Source organism: Trichosurus vulpecula, chromosome 1 (genome assembly GCF_011100635.1).
Source record: "Trichosurus vulpecula isolate mTriVul1 chromosome 1, mTriVul1.pri, whole genome shotgun sequence".
NCBI classification, from domain to species: Eukaryota; Metazoa; Chordata; class Mammalia; order Diprotodontia; family Phalangeridae; genus Trichosurus; species Trichosurus vulpecula.
The window spans coordinates 229,167,483-229,183,232 of NC_050573.1; the positions used below are offsets into that span (position 1 = coordinate 229,167,483).

The following is a 15,750-nucleotide window of genomic DNA, read 5'->3' on the forward strand; positions in this document are numbered from 1 at the left end:
CATGTACCATCTAGATCATGAGTATTGTCTATAGAATTTCATTTCTGAGAATCTATATTTTGAACTTCCTGGTCTTATCAAAGGAAGAATTTTAATTTCCAAATTACCTGGATGAATTTTGGATAGTTATTTGATGGAGCACCATATTAATCCCTTTAAACATCTTTTATTACAAATTTTTTCCTAAGGAACTTAAATTACTTTGTTGACATTATCCCATTCATTTTTGTATCTAGATACAAGGTAATAATTTCAGGCCAATAAGACCTAGGAAAGTTTCCATGGTAAGAATATATGCTGTTATTTCCATGGTGACATTTGTGTGACCCTAAAAATTATTTTGTTTATTAAAAATTTCATGCCTTTTTTTCAGATTCCCATTCAGGTCACCACACAGAAAACCAGTTTTCCCTTCATGCTTATTGGAATAGAAATAAGAAGAGAAAAGAATAAAAGACTTGTAATGATAGCAATTTGTGGCAGGCTCCTTCACAAAGCTTACTTGATTTAGGGGAAAGTGGCAATGAATTACGATGCTAAAGTCAAAAAATGTTAAGTTGAAATAGCCTAAAAAAATAACCTGTATCACATCATCTACCAACCATTGTCAAGATATATTTTATATATTTTAATTTGTAAAATTAATCACTGTTCATCTTTGTATCTAGTAAAGAATTAAAACTTTAAAATTATCTGAAAATATTTCATCTATCCGGTTAATATATTATATTATCATTTCCAACCAAACAGTTCACTTTGAGACATTTCATCATGAGGAGGGTCAAAGTATAATATTTGACGAGTCAGATTTCCAGACTGATGTGAAAAGAGGCAGCCATGATGTAGTAGGTAGAGCACTACATCTAGGGTCAGAGGACCCTGGCTCTGCCATTTACTAGCTGTTAATCAACAAGCACTTATTAAGAACCTATTATATGTCGAGAACTGTGCTAGTTCCTGAAGATATAAAGACAAAAAATAGAAAGTCCCTGCCATTAAGAACTTACATTCTATCGGGGACATACAACACATTTACACGTAAGTCAACATGAGATATATACAAAAGAAATACAAAGTAATTTGGGAGTCATTAATTGGAGGGGGAGAATGGGATCAGGAAAGGCCTCTTGAAGGAGAGAATATGAGCTGAGCCTTGAAGGGTGCGACAGGCTCTGAGAGATGGAGGTAAGAAGTAAGAACATCACATGGATGTACACAGCCTATGGAAGGGCAGAAGTAGGAGTCAGAATGTTATATAGGAAGGCTGGCAAGTGGGCCATTTTGTCTGAAACATAAAGTACAGGAATGGAAATGACGGATAATAAGCCTGAAGAGAAAAGTTAGAGCAGCAGTTCCACAAGTGTGTTCTGGGGGCCCCTGGGGGTTCCTAAGACCTTTTCAGGGGGGTCCATGAGATACAAACTATTTTTATAATAATATGAAGATGTGTTAATCTCTAATATGGTAAATAGCTATATACATTATATATACACACATATATGTATTGTGTAGATATATTTATACATACATGCATGCACACACACATATACACATATATGTGTACATACACACATATACCTCACATAAGCGAAAATTCTTTGTGTGGTCCTAAATGATTTAAAAAATTTTTTTTCCTAAATGATTTTAAAGACTATAAAGGGGTACTGAGAAGGTGAGAGTCAAGAGTGAAGGATGCCTCTAAGGTCACAAGCAAATGGTTTTCAAAAAATTTGTAAGCTACAAATGAGCACAAAAACACATGTTCCATATTTCTAATTGTAAGAAAAATGCAAAATAAAACAACTCTAAGTTTTTACCTTATTCCATGCAAACTGACGAAGCTGAAAAAATATGGAAATGATCAAAGTTGAAGGGGTTGTGGGAAGACAAGCACACTGGTATACTGTTGAAGTTAGGAAGTGGACCAACCATCGTGAAAAACAATGTATCCCAATACCCAAAAAGTCATGAACCTGTCCATAACTTTTGAGTCAGCAGTCGGTACCTCAAGAACATAAAAAATAGAAACACAATGTGTCACATATTAATATATTCACAGAAGCAATCTTCACTGTAGCAAACAACTGGCAACAAAGTGTATGCTCATCCATTGGGAAATGGCCAACATAACTATTTTATGTTAATGTAATGAATGTTTAATGGATAGGTTAGCTGCTCTTGCTTGTGAATTTGGCTTACTACTTGTCTCTCTTATTAACTCCCAAGCTCTAGAGTGATTCCGGGGTGTGTTAGGATAATTTATTTCTTATTAATAAAATTATAATATCCTCTTCATTAATTAATTGGCTCAAGTCTCTATTTTAGTTTATTTAATATTGATTATTTAATGAACTAGAGAAACCTCTTTTCCGTATAGTAATCATTCTGATTTTTCAAGATAGTAAAGAAGAGGCAGAACAGAGTATTAAACAAAGAGGTGGCCATAAGAAGGAAATAAAAATTTATTAAGCACTTACTGTATAGTACTATGTTCCAGGCATTGTGCCGAATGCTTTATGACTACTATCTCGTTTAATCCTCACAACAACCTTGGGAGTAAGGTGCTATTATTATCACCCTTTTACAGTTAAGGAAATTGAGGCAGGCAGCATTTAAGTGACTTGTCTAGCATTACACAGCTAACAAGCACCTGAGTCCAGAGCTGAACTCAGGTCTTTCTGACTCCAGGCCCGGTGCTCTATACACTGTACCACCTAGCATCCTCTGTGCCAGAAAGATCTAGATTCAAGTCCCACCTTTGACACATACTGGCTTAAGACCCTGGGCAAGTCACTTAATCTCTTGAGTGCTCTAAGCTTGAAGTTGGGTAGAAAGAGGTACAAGTCTGGAACCCACTGATTATAGAAATTAAAATATGGTTGATATACAGTCAGGGCAATTATGCTCCAAAACTGAATTAATTATCTCCCCTTGGAATGGGTAGGGGAAGGGGAGTCTTTCCTTCCTCCTATATCTCATCATCTTAACATCTCTTTCCATCTTCTAATGCTCAGAGAAAACTGGCTCTTACCATCATGTGTCAATGTCCTAGGCTGGTGTCTTCCTATCTGCACGGGACAGAGATGCCATTGCATCCTTATCTCTCTGCCTGTCTCCTGGCCTGGCCTGCCTGCAGAGAAGGGAGAAAAACTCCATTCCATAAGCTCCCACCACTGGTCCCCTGCTTGAGTTGCCTAACACCCTGAAAACTCCATCCTGAGGTGAAGGCTCTAGTGACATTGATAACCCACCTGAACTCATTTGTCAATAACTAACAAACTCCTATCTAGTCATACCCTTCCCATCCTTGTGATCTAAACTCTTGGTTGTCATTATTCAAGCCCCATTCCCTGTCCCCCCAGTCTATTTCCTTATTCCTATCCCTCCAATCTTCCCAACTCCCCACTTGCAAGCCATAGAACCTATATTATATTCTCAGGAATGCTTGCTCCAAAGGTAACACAATACTAATTGCTTCATAATAAATCTTTTTCTTTACCACTCCTTGCTACTACCATGGACATTTTGCTTCCTGTTGATGACATAGCCTCCCTGGCCACCATTTCTAGCAGTGGTTGCACTTTCACTATTTCTGCCTAAATTACTTGTTGAGGTGTAGCAGTTGGAATACTTTCTGCTCCTCAGTGACACTTCCAAACTCACTCTCTACCACCATCATTCAGCAACTTCTCCTTTAAGGTTCACTCAATTCATATCCATCATCCAATCAACACTCTTGTAGCTTTTGCCTAATGACTCCTTCTTTCTTCAACAAGTTCATAATCTTTCCCTCCTCCCCAACTACTGCCTTCAGGAGTCTTCTGTTGTAGTTGTTCATTTTTTAGTTGTCTCTGACTCTTTGTGACCCCATTTGGAATTTTCTTTGCAAAGATACTAGAGTGGTTTGCCATTTCCTTCTCCAGCTTATTTTATAGATGAGAAACTGAGGCAAACAAGGTTAAGTGACTTGCCCAGGGTCACACAGCTGGTAAGATTTGGCCAGATTTGAACTCAGGAAGAGGAGTCTTCTTGACTCTGGGCCCACTGTTTTATTCATTGCACCACCTAGCTGTCCCTTGAAGTTCCTTAAGGAACTTCAAAATACATAAACATACATATTCATATTACTTCAAACATCCTAACTTCCCAATTCTTCAACTTTCTCATTTCCCATATCTTATTTCTCCACCCTACCTCTGTAGGCATACCCTGGATTCCATTACCCACAAATGTACCACTTTCATGTTCATGACTTCTGAAATTCCCTTATCTGATCACAATTTATTGTCCTTCCAACCCTTCCTCTGCCTTACAACCTCAAAATCTTTTCTTTATCCTCACTATGACCTCCAATCATTCAACCCCTGTAGTTCTTTCCCAGGCCTTGTACTGTCTACACTGTCCTCCATTCCCAATCTTGACTTCATGATGAACCAGTTCAACACTACTCTGTCTTCTTCTCTTGATTCCTTTGCCCCCTTATTCTATCATTAATCTTGTCCTGCCAAGTCTTAGCCCTGGATTATTCCCACCATCAACTGCCTTTGTTCCCACGAACAAGCTGCCAAAGCTGGAGAAAATTCATAAAATGCTACTGGCTAAATCTACTACAAATTTATGCTATGTAATCTCAACTGGGCCCTCAACGTAGCCAGGCAATCCTTTTACACTTCCCTAGTTGACTATCCCACTCACTAGAGTGGCTTTTCCAACCCTTTTCATTCCTCCTTAAACCTCTCATAGTTTCCCTCCGCCCTCTCAACTGAGAATCTTGCCCTTAACCTCTTCCTCTTCATGTCACATCCCTAAGAGACCTTCTGCTTCCATCTCCACCTTCACCCATTTCACATGAAGAGGTGGTCCTTTTTCTCCCTGTAAGAAATGGGAGGAGGAGTTTTGTTTCCACAGAAGTAAAGGTGTGCTTCCCTGCCCTCCCCCACCCCAGCTTTAGCAGAGACCAGGCCTCAAGGTCGGTCAGGTGAGAGGTCAGAGGCTTGTACGCATGTGCATACTTTTTGAGAAGGCAGTCTGGGGAATTAGAGAGGCCAAACCCACTTGAACCTGTTCAAGCTTATCTAGGGTCTGGTCTTGGTCAAGAATCCAGGCCTACTGATTTGCATCACTTGCATATGTTAAAGAGGGAAAGTAGGGGAAGTAAAAGGATATAGTTTAATCCTAAACTAAGACAAGGAAAATCTAATTAACTTCACTTTTGCTTCTGTATCCTTATTACCCTATTTATATAAACTGTATAACCTAGGAAAACTATGTAAAAAACAAAGATTGTAAACTAACCATGACTCTAGCAGGAGTGGAGGGAATGGTTACCCCTGCTCCTGCAGCTGTATCAGTGTGAGTGTTCCCGCGAGCACTACACCCGCTCTCCCGGGGAGCGTAATAAAATGCCTTCCTCTGCCCACTCTGGTCCTGAATTCTTCGGGTGCAAATGGGCAAATCACATGGATTTTCCTAAGGTCAAGTGAAGGGAAGCAACAGGCAGCGGAAGCTCGCCAGGCTTACTCCTGGATCTTGTCTTGGGGTGTCCTGTGATCCCCACTGCGGTGTTAAGAGGGCTACCACTCTGGATTCCCTTGGGGAACCCTGTGGTCTGCATGGCCTTCTTAAGGGGACGTCACATGGGACTTCCGGCCCTGTCTCGGGAGCCTTGTGATCTTACTGCCATCCTAAGGGGCCATCACTTGGGTCTTCCTTAGGGTCTGACCCCTAGGAGGCCCTGTGATCCCCACAGATTAAGGGATGGCTACCACTTGGTCTTCCTCTGGGAGGCCTGTGGTCTGTACAGCCTTCCCTAGGGATTATCACAGGGTTCTTCTTCAGGACTTTGGCCCTGCCTAGGAAGTCCAGTGATCGCCAAAACCACGTTTCTCACATCCCCAAGACAAACCTCATTGCACATGGAAGTGATCCCATTTTATCCTATCTTCTCCAGCAGACTGCCCCTTCTATCATCCCTACTCTCTTGTTTATCTTCAATTTTCCCCTATTTACTGGCTGCCTCCCTACTGCCTACAAAAATGCTCACATCTCCCTGTCCTCAAAACAACTCTCACTTGATTCATCCATCCCAGCTAGCTGTTGTTCCATATCTCTCTTCCATTTTGTGGCTAAACTCCTTGAGAAGGCCATCTATAATCGATGCTTCTACTTCCTTTCTTTTCACTCTCTTTACAATCTGGTTTCTGACCTCATAATTCCATCAAAATTGCTCTTTCCAAACTTCCTAATGACCTCTCTTTTTTTTCAAATCCAATTTTCTTTTGTTTTAAGTTCTGAATTATCTTCCTCCTCCCTTTGTAGTAACAATCTTGCTAGCAGCTGCTGTGGGGGTGTAAGATCCACCAACAACCAGCACCCAGAAAGCTGCCAACACAGGTTCTTTTGATCTGCTTTACTCAGGAAAGTAGCATTAAGGGGTTAGCAATCTTATTTCAAACCAACACACAAATATCATTCACTTAGTTCAGGGGGAAAAGCCAGCACCCTGAACTTCAGAGCAAATACAAACAAATTACAAATGTCAACAGACAGATCTTGTCTGATTCAAATCACAATGCATAGTTACCAGAGAAGAACCAACATCCAAGTTGTAAAGCTGCTTACCCAGTCTCAACACTCCTTCCATGAGTGTGTCCCCCAAGTCAAACACCAAGCTGTCCTCAATTATAACCTGTTCAGAGCCCTGAGGGCTCTGACCTCACCCAGGCTGGGTGTGGGATAGTTCCCCATCCCCAGTACCACATCACATACAAATGACTCCCAATTGTCTCTGTGCTCAGAAATAACCAAGACAAAAAGATCCCACTTTATCTGCCCCATTCAAACAAAGGCCAGAATCATTAAAGGCACTTAAAAGAAGAAAAGCAAAAAGTCCCACCTTAATTACTATTACACCCTTCTATCGAGAAGGCAAGAAAAACAAAACCCATAACAAATATGTATAGTCATACAAAATAAATCCCCATGTTATCTGTTTCTAAAAAAAAAGAAACAAAAAGAAAGAAATGAAAAAAAAATGCTTCAATCTTCAATTTATGTACATCAGCTCTCTATCTGAGATGCACAGACTATTTCACCATGAGTCCTTTGGAATTGTGGTTGGTCATAGTGTTGATCAGTTACTAAGTCTTTTAAATTATTGTTATTGTAGAAATTGTTCTCCAGATTCTGCTCACTTCACTTTGCATCAGTTCATTCAAAGCCTTCCCAGGTTTTTCTGGAACTATTCATATTCCATAAATTATTTAGTCATTCTCTAATTGATGGGCATTCACTCAGTTTCCAATATTTTACCACTACAAAAAGAGCTACTAAAAATATTTTTGAGTTCTTTCACCTTTCCTTTTCCACTCTGCGGCTGCAGCCATGAGTATGCTCAGGCTTCAGAAGAGGCTTGCCTCTCTAGTGTCCTTCGATGTGGAAAGAAGAAGGTATGGCTTGACCCCAATGAGACCAATGAAATTGCCAACACCAATTCCCGTCAGCAGATCCGGAAGCTGATTAAAGATGGGCTGATCATCCGGAAGCCCATTACTGTGCACTCTCATGCCAGATGCTGGAAAAATACTCTGGCTCAGCGGAAGGGCAGGCACATGGGTATTGGTAAGAGAAAAGGTACTGCCAATGCTCGTATGCCTGAGAAGGTGACATGGATGAGGCTAATGTGGATTCTGTACTGTCTGCTCTGAAGATACTGGGAATCCAAAAAGATTGACTGCCACATGTACCACAGCCTGCACTTGAAGGTGAAGGGAAATGTGTTCAAGAATAAGCAGATCTTCATGGAGCACATTCATAAACTGAAGGCAGACAAGGCCCAGAAGAAGCTCTTGGCTGACCAGGCTGAAGCTCGCTGGTCCCAGACTAAGGAAGCACGAAAGCATTGGGAAGAGAGTCTGCAGGCTAAGAAAGAGGAGATCATCAAGACTTTGTCTAAGGAGGAGGAGACTAAGAAATGATCCTCCCCTATCTCCTCTGTACATAGTACCCTTCTATTTGGCTTATACAATAAAACTTGACAGCCTGTCAAAAAAAAATATTTTTGTATATATAGGTCTTTTCCCTATTTCTTTTGGGGGGGTATAGGTCTGGTAGAAGAATTACTGGGTCAAAGGTGTCAACCATTACTAAGTTCATTCTTAGAGACAAACAGTATTAGGCTGCATGTGAGTGTTTATTTCTCTCAAAGTTTGTAGAACATGCATATAAGATACACATGGGAGCTCACTGTAAGAAAATGAACCCAAGAATGGACAGACAAGAGGCCTTATATCTTCAGAGCAATTCCCTCTCACCCATTCCTCCCTTCCTGGTTCAGGATGCCTATGTCAGGCAAAAATTATAGTCTCCATATGGTAAACCATGATATGAGAAATTTCTTAATTGGATAGGTTGTAAATACAATAAGACAGGAGAATGTCAAGGTGTCAATTGAAATTACAGATCCAGGATGTCTGTGTTTCTTTTACCATTAACATGACATAATATAACATAAGAAAAATCCCATTATTCAAGACAGTGTCTGGGTCAAGATGCCTTGTCCTTGGTAGTCATAAACTGAAGAATGCGCTTTGTCAGTTTCATCTGGCTTCGTAGTTGCTGACACAGGAAGGGGCATTTTGGGTTCACTCAGAGAGCAAAGCATGTCTGTTATGCCAGAGCACATGAAGTATTATGGTAGGTTAAGTTCAGAGTGGGTCGAAATGCCTCTCCTGATTGACCAATCCATGTTTTAGGCCTTTCTTAGGTCTTGGGGGTTCAAAATGGTTTGGAGTGGGGTCTGCAAAGGGTGTGAAAAATTTAAAAGCTTTTGGGGCATAGTTCCAATTTGCTTTCCAGAATGGTTGGACTAGCCCACAACTTTCCCAACAGTGTATTAGTATACTTATTTTCCCACAGTTCCACCAGCATTCGTCATTTACTGATAATCTTTTAGTTGACAAATCTAATAGCCTTTTTTTCCTCAATTCTTATCATTCTTGACCTTTCTGCAGCTTTGGACACTGTCAATCACACTCTGCTCCATGATAAGCCTCTTCTCTCTAAGTTTTCAATACACTATACCAGTTCTCCTCCTGATCTCCTATCTGACCATTTATTCTCAGTCTCTTTAGCTGGATCTATGTCCAGGTCATGGCTGCTAATCAAACGTGTCTCTCAGGGTTCTGTCCTCGGACCTCTTCATTTTCCCCTCTACATTAATTTACTTAGTGAGCTCCCATGGATTCAATGATTGTCTCTATACTTATGATTTTCAAATCTACCTGTATCGGCCCTAACCTATCTGCTTACCTCCAGTCTTGCTCCCTGTTACCTCTAGGAGCAAATATAAAATGTTTGGCATAAATTCCTCTTTTGGCTCCATACCACCTTTCCAGTTTTCTTCTATTTTATTGACCCCTCCCTTCCCCCTCCCTCACTCTTTGTGGTTTAACCTTACTTGTCTACTTGCTGTAAACTCACACATAATGCACCATCTCTTGTCCCTGTGCCTTTATAAGAGCTGTCTCCCACACCTGAAATACTCTCCCTTCTAACCTCTGCCTGTTTTATTTTAATAATCGCCACCCCCTAAAGGAAACTTTTCCAGTCAGTAAAGTCAACAAGCATGTATTAAGCACTTATTATATTCTAGGTACTGTGCTAAGTGCTGGGAATACAAATAAAAACAGAAAGTACAATCTCTGACCTCAAGGAGCTTACATTCTAATGGGGGAAGATCAATACATAAAAAGAAGCAGGAAACAGAGATGGTGGAGGATGGAGATGAAGATACCAGAAGTGTGCACATTATAGAGAAAGTCCAGGAGGAGTAAAAAGTGAGGCCTGGAGAGGAAGGAAAAAGTGAGTTCCCTGGGCATCTTCCTTAAAATAGAGGTTCTGGGAAGAACCAGCCATTCAGAGAAAGGGACCCTGAGGGTGGAGGGCACTATAAAGTTCAGGACAAGAGTAAATGTCAAGGGTAGAAATGTTTCTGGGGCACTGAAGAGAAAGTCTGGGAAGAGAAGCTGCCATGCAGCGTGGAGAGGAATGATATATTCTCCCCGATATCAGTCACTAGCGATTAGTGCCCCAGTATCATTTTATGCATTAACATTAATTAGCTCTTGCAAAGGGATATTTACTGAGGAGATATAACAAGAATACAAGTACAAATAAACATATTTCCCCAATACCTGGGGTCATATATACTCTGCCTTATGCCATCTTAGCCCCTAGGGAGAATTAATTCAAACTTAAAGCAGTTTCTACAAAGCAGTTCTCTCTTTTACCAAATTTCAAGAGATAGACATTTTCCTTTAAAGATTGTTTTTCTGCATCCTATCTATTTGGTATATTGACTTACTATTGCCAATATCTTTACTATGATATAATTTTATATACTATAATATTATATATAATAATATAAAGCTATAAATGTTTTTTGTTTCACTGATTTGTTCTTTGAATCACTCATTATATGAGATATGGGTCTTTAGTCTCCATTTAGGTTTATAACTTTTGTTCCTGTTTCCTTTACAGATTGCTATTTGTGTTTGTCTCTGCCTTTCTACATTTATTTATAAGTTCTTTACACCCTAGCCCGTGATCAATTTTTGTAAAGCCTTCCTTGACACTTAACTTTTTGTTGAAATGGATTAAATAATACTAAAAATCGCAAAGGATCAAAAATAATAATTTTATGCCTAATTTTATATTCTGGGTTAGCAAATCTTTTGAATTATTTTTACTATCTACTACCTAGTCTATTATCAAACAAGATAACATATTTAAAGTGCTTTGCAAACCTTAATGCATTATATAAATGCTATTATTATTATTATCAGGATGAAGACTTATATTTTGTTACAAAAATGCAGAGATGAATATATTTTTTAAAAAAGAATCTAGTATTAAGAATGTCAACCTTTAAACATTCTAAAAAATAGCATTGTGAAATTGCCTAGGTAACCACCAGTAAGTATGGAGTTCCAACAATGTTGGCATTTAGTTCTAGAGAGGAAGACTAGATGGCAATGATTGGATAGAAACAATGATCAGTTGCTGAGAAGGACTGTTTAAAACTCACAGCTTGACATTGTTACAATAGGATAAATGAGGTCTGAAATTACTATTTGATAAGATGATTTGCTAAGAACAAAAGCAGGCTTGTAGTAAGTTATAATACAGCAGAGTTGTGCCACAGCAAAAAAAAAAAAAAAAAAAAAAAAAAAAAAAGAAAGAAAAGAAAAGAAAAAAGAAAGGCATATCAAACAGGATAAGAAGACTAAAGTTCCAAAGTCTAAATCAACCAAGATGTCTGTGACTTTGTGCAAATGGAAACAGGACACAGTGGGTATGTTACTTCATTCTTAATTATTTCTTTATTTAAGACAATTTTGTGATAAAGCTTAAGGTGTGAACATATTTTTTATTTGTAAGCAATTTATTATAGTTTAAAATGTATGATTTCTCAAAGATGGATATCTATTCATAATGAGAAAGTGTTCTGTAAGCATTCTTTCCCATTAGGGATCATTGCGCAAATTAGAGAAATGTCTTATTTGATGTACCCTTGAACTAACAGCAGGCAATTTTTACTTTCATTTTTTTAAAAAACAAAGGTCAAATCTTGGCCTCTGAAATAGATGCTGAAACATACCTCCCTCCTTTCAGTAATGACAGGACAGAAATATATATTTGTTGAATAAGAAAGGCACACTGTCTGATATGGTCATTGGGTTAGTTGGCTTTGATTAACTTTTTTTTTTAATAAGGGAGGGATCAATGGGGGGAGATCTAAAGGGGAAATGTCTGTTGAGTAAGACAAAATGAAGGGCAATTACATATGTATGTCGATATACAGGTATATATGTGTACGTTTGTGTGTGAGATCAAGATAATATATGTAAAGCTTTGTAGACCATAAAGTGAAATATATGTGTATATATATATATATATATAGCCATTATTATTTGCATACCATGTATTTTTTAATAGTACAGGTACAAAACTGGACTGTACTTTCTGAGGACTAGCACATCTAAGTACAGAAAGGCTCATTACCATTAGGCTAACCATTGGGAGATTAATTCTTTGGCCATGGCAACACCATTAAGCACAGACAAATAAAATATGACCCTCATTCCTACATGACACCGTTCTTCTACAAAGACAGTAGCAGAATGACAGAAAAGGAGGCAGAGGGTGCTAATCACATAGATTTTATACTATCTAAAATGATAATTTACTTCACTCTGTATCAGTTCTTATGAGTCTTCAAAGGTTTCTCTAAAATTGTTCTTTTCATCATTTATATTCTATTTCATTCATATGCCATACTTTGTTTAGCCACTTCCCAAGTGATTGATAATCCTGTAATTTTGCTTCTAGCTGTTTACTAATAACAAAAAAAGCTGCTATAATTATTTTTGTTTAGAAGACTTTAGAAGAGACTGGCTAAGGAAGAAGTGAATATACTACTGGTACTCTAAACATGAGATCCTAGTCTAAAATCTCATGGACTGCTATATCACTATATTATAACAATATTTGCACTCTCATGGTAAATGAAATCAAAAGTCAAAAGGAAATGGCAGAGAAATGGAAGGATTGTTTTTGGAGAGTCCAATAAAGGAACTGACAAAATTTTTTTTAAAGTCCCAAAGCCAGTGTAGCATAGTGGATAAAATGTTGGGTTTAGAGTTAGCAAAACCAAGGTTCAAACTTGCCTCCTATACTGTGTAATACTAGGTAAGTTGCTTAACTTCTCTAAGCCTAAATTCTTCCATCTATAAAAGTGAATAGGCCTGATCAGATGGCCTCTAAAGTTCTTTCCAGCTACAGATCTATGATACAATGAGACTAAAAGAAAACATCTCTTTATGGAACATTGGATCATCTTGTTTTATTAAGCTGAGTTTTAATAAATGGATGCCAAACGCTAAGAGGCTACTTAGAAACCTCATGCCTGTATATCATTAATGCTTTCTGAAAGTGCCAAAAGAGGCATCAGAAGATGCCAGGCATGATGATCACAAATGGCTATGCTAAAAATGAAATTAACTATCTTAGTATACAGGAAATGACTGGTTATCACCCTAAGGGTCATTTCCAAGTCAGCAGTTTGTGTGGAGTCTGATCATTGACTTATCAGAGAAAAGATAAAAATTAACACCAAGTCAGAAGCAAAGAGAAATATCAGACAAAGATTTGGCACGCAACTGAAACAGTTCCAACCTGACCTATTCAAACAAATGTAACAATCACATGGGTTTTTTTCATTTCAACAGGGATGTTCCTTACAACCACCTCCTTTCGAGGCATATATGTCACCAATGCTTATGTAGCTGAAAGATAACAATAAATATAACAATGACAGTGATATGGGCGGAGACTATGAAAGGATTAAAGTACAAGAATGGAATTAAAGGCTCTTCATGGGTGAATCAACCAACAATATGTCAGGAAATAAATATTAAGCAAATGGTGGAGTCATCCAGATTTGCTTGTGGAAATGGAGGGGTTTATGATCATAATTTGGGCTCATGTCATTGACAACAGAAATTGCAAAAAACTTTTTTTAAGGTCTCCAATGTAGATCACCTAAAAAATGGGACAAATTGTATAAAGTATCACTGCAGGCTATAAAAATTTATCACCTAACAAATACCCAGAAAAACTTGACCTGTTAGCTAGAATCATACATCAGAAGCTCACTATCTTTCATAGACTGATAGATGACAAATTCTCATTCTACAAATTCACTCAAGATATGCTAGAGAACTCAACTAATAGTGTACTAGAACTGGATCATTATCACAGAAAAAAAATTGATCCTTAAAAATTTAAGAATTATATTTAAATATAATAAATAAATATTTTAAATACATATACGATACAAGCTATGCAGAACAAAAAAAAAGCTTTCAAAATATAGAGAAGTAAAAGAGAAGATCAAAATCACATGGAAACAGGATGAGGTGAATCTCTTTCCTGTGATTCTATCTACTACTGCTACTGGTGTTACACAGATGATGCTTTCAGTGAATCTATAGAAGATGAGCTCACATCCTACTACTTTACATCCTACTACTTTTTTCCCTTTTAAAAAATGATTTTCCTGTAGAACAACTTGGAACTATGCCCAAAGGGCTGCAAAATCATGCATACTCCCTTTGACCTATAAATATCACTACTAGGCCTGTATCCCAAAAGAGATAAAAAACAAAAAGGAAAAGGACCTATATGTACAAAAATATTTCTAGCAGCAATTTTGTCAGAGCAAAGAAATTGAGGGCATGCCCATCAATTAGGGAATGACTGAAGAAGTTATGGTATGTGATTATGATGGAATACTATTGTACTACAAGAAATGATGAGCAGGACGCGCTCAGAAAAACCTAGAAAGACTTGCATGGGCTGATGCAAAGTGAAATGTACTGTGTACAAAGTAATAGCAATACTGTAAGATGATCAGCTGTGAATGACTTAGCTATTCACAGCAATACAATGACCCAAGACAACTCTAAAGGACTTATGATGAAAAATGCTATCCATCCCCAGAGAAAGAACCCATAGTGTTTGAATACAGATTGAAGCATACTTTTTTTTTAACTTTGTTTTTCTTGAGTTTTTGTCTGTTTTCTTTTACAACATGACTATTATGGATATGTTTTGCATGACTACACATGTATAATCTATATCGAATTGCTTGCCTTCTCAATGGGGGGGGCGGTGTGGGGAGAGAGGGAGGAAGAGAATTTGGAACTCAAAGTTTTAAAAACCAATGTTGAAAATTGTTTTTATATGTAACTGGGGAAAATAAAATACTAAATAAAAAAAATTAAAATTTAAAACATTTATTTTCAACATTTTTTCAAGTAATTTATTTTTTCTCCCCCACCCCTGAAAAGGAAAAAGAAAACCCTTGTAACAAATATGCATAGTCAAGCAAAACAAATTCCATACTGGCTACATCCAAAAATATATGTCTCATTCTATACTTCAAGTCCATTATCTCTCTGTTAAAAGGTAGGGAGCATTAACAGTCTTCTATTTAATTCTAAGTTTATTTTTCCCTTCACAGAATTACACTCAGTTTTGCTGGGTAAGTTATTCTTGGTTGTAGACCTATATCTGTTGCCTTTGCAATATCACACTCTATGGTATCTGTTCCTTTATAAGATGGTAGCTGCTAAATCTTGTGTGGTACTGACTCTGATTTTTCAGTGCTTAAATTCTCTTTCTGGGTGCCTGTGGTATGAAATACAACATTCCAGACAGCAAAGGGTCTAGGCTTACAACCTACCAGCAAAAGTGAATATAACCCAAAAGGGGAGAAATAGATCTTTAATGAAATAGAGGATTCCAAGCATTCCTGATGAAAAGATCAGAACTGAGTAGAAAATTTGAAATACACAGAACTGAAGAGAAGCGTAAGAAGGAAAACATGAGTGAGCAGCCATAGAAGACTAAACAAGGGTAAACTGTTTACATTCTTACATGGGGAGATGATACAAGAATTTTATCATCATTAGGGATCTCAGACCCCGGGATTCAAGGAGTCTAATTAGACAGATGCCCTGGGTGTGATTCTATTACATTTGGATGATCTCCAAAGAGGAACAGAAGGATAAAGAACGGGAATGCATTAAGAGAGAAGGGAAGGATGAGGAAGAACGGAGAAAATTATCTTACCAGGATGTGAGCTGTGCAGTCCTTAAAAAAGGCTGTTCATATAGCCAAGGGGCT

The 15,750-nt window shown here is 38.0% G+C and overlaps 1 pseudogene; it reads left to right on the forward strand.

The window, feature by feature from the left end:
- Positions 1-7,378: 7,378 nt before the first annotated feature.
- Positions 7,379-8,033, forward strand: LOC118829947 (annotated as a pseudogene).
- The last annotated feature ends 7,717 nt before the right edge of the window (positions 8,034-15,750 follow it).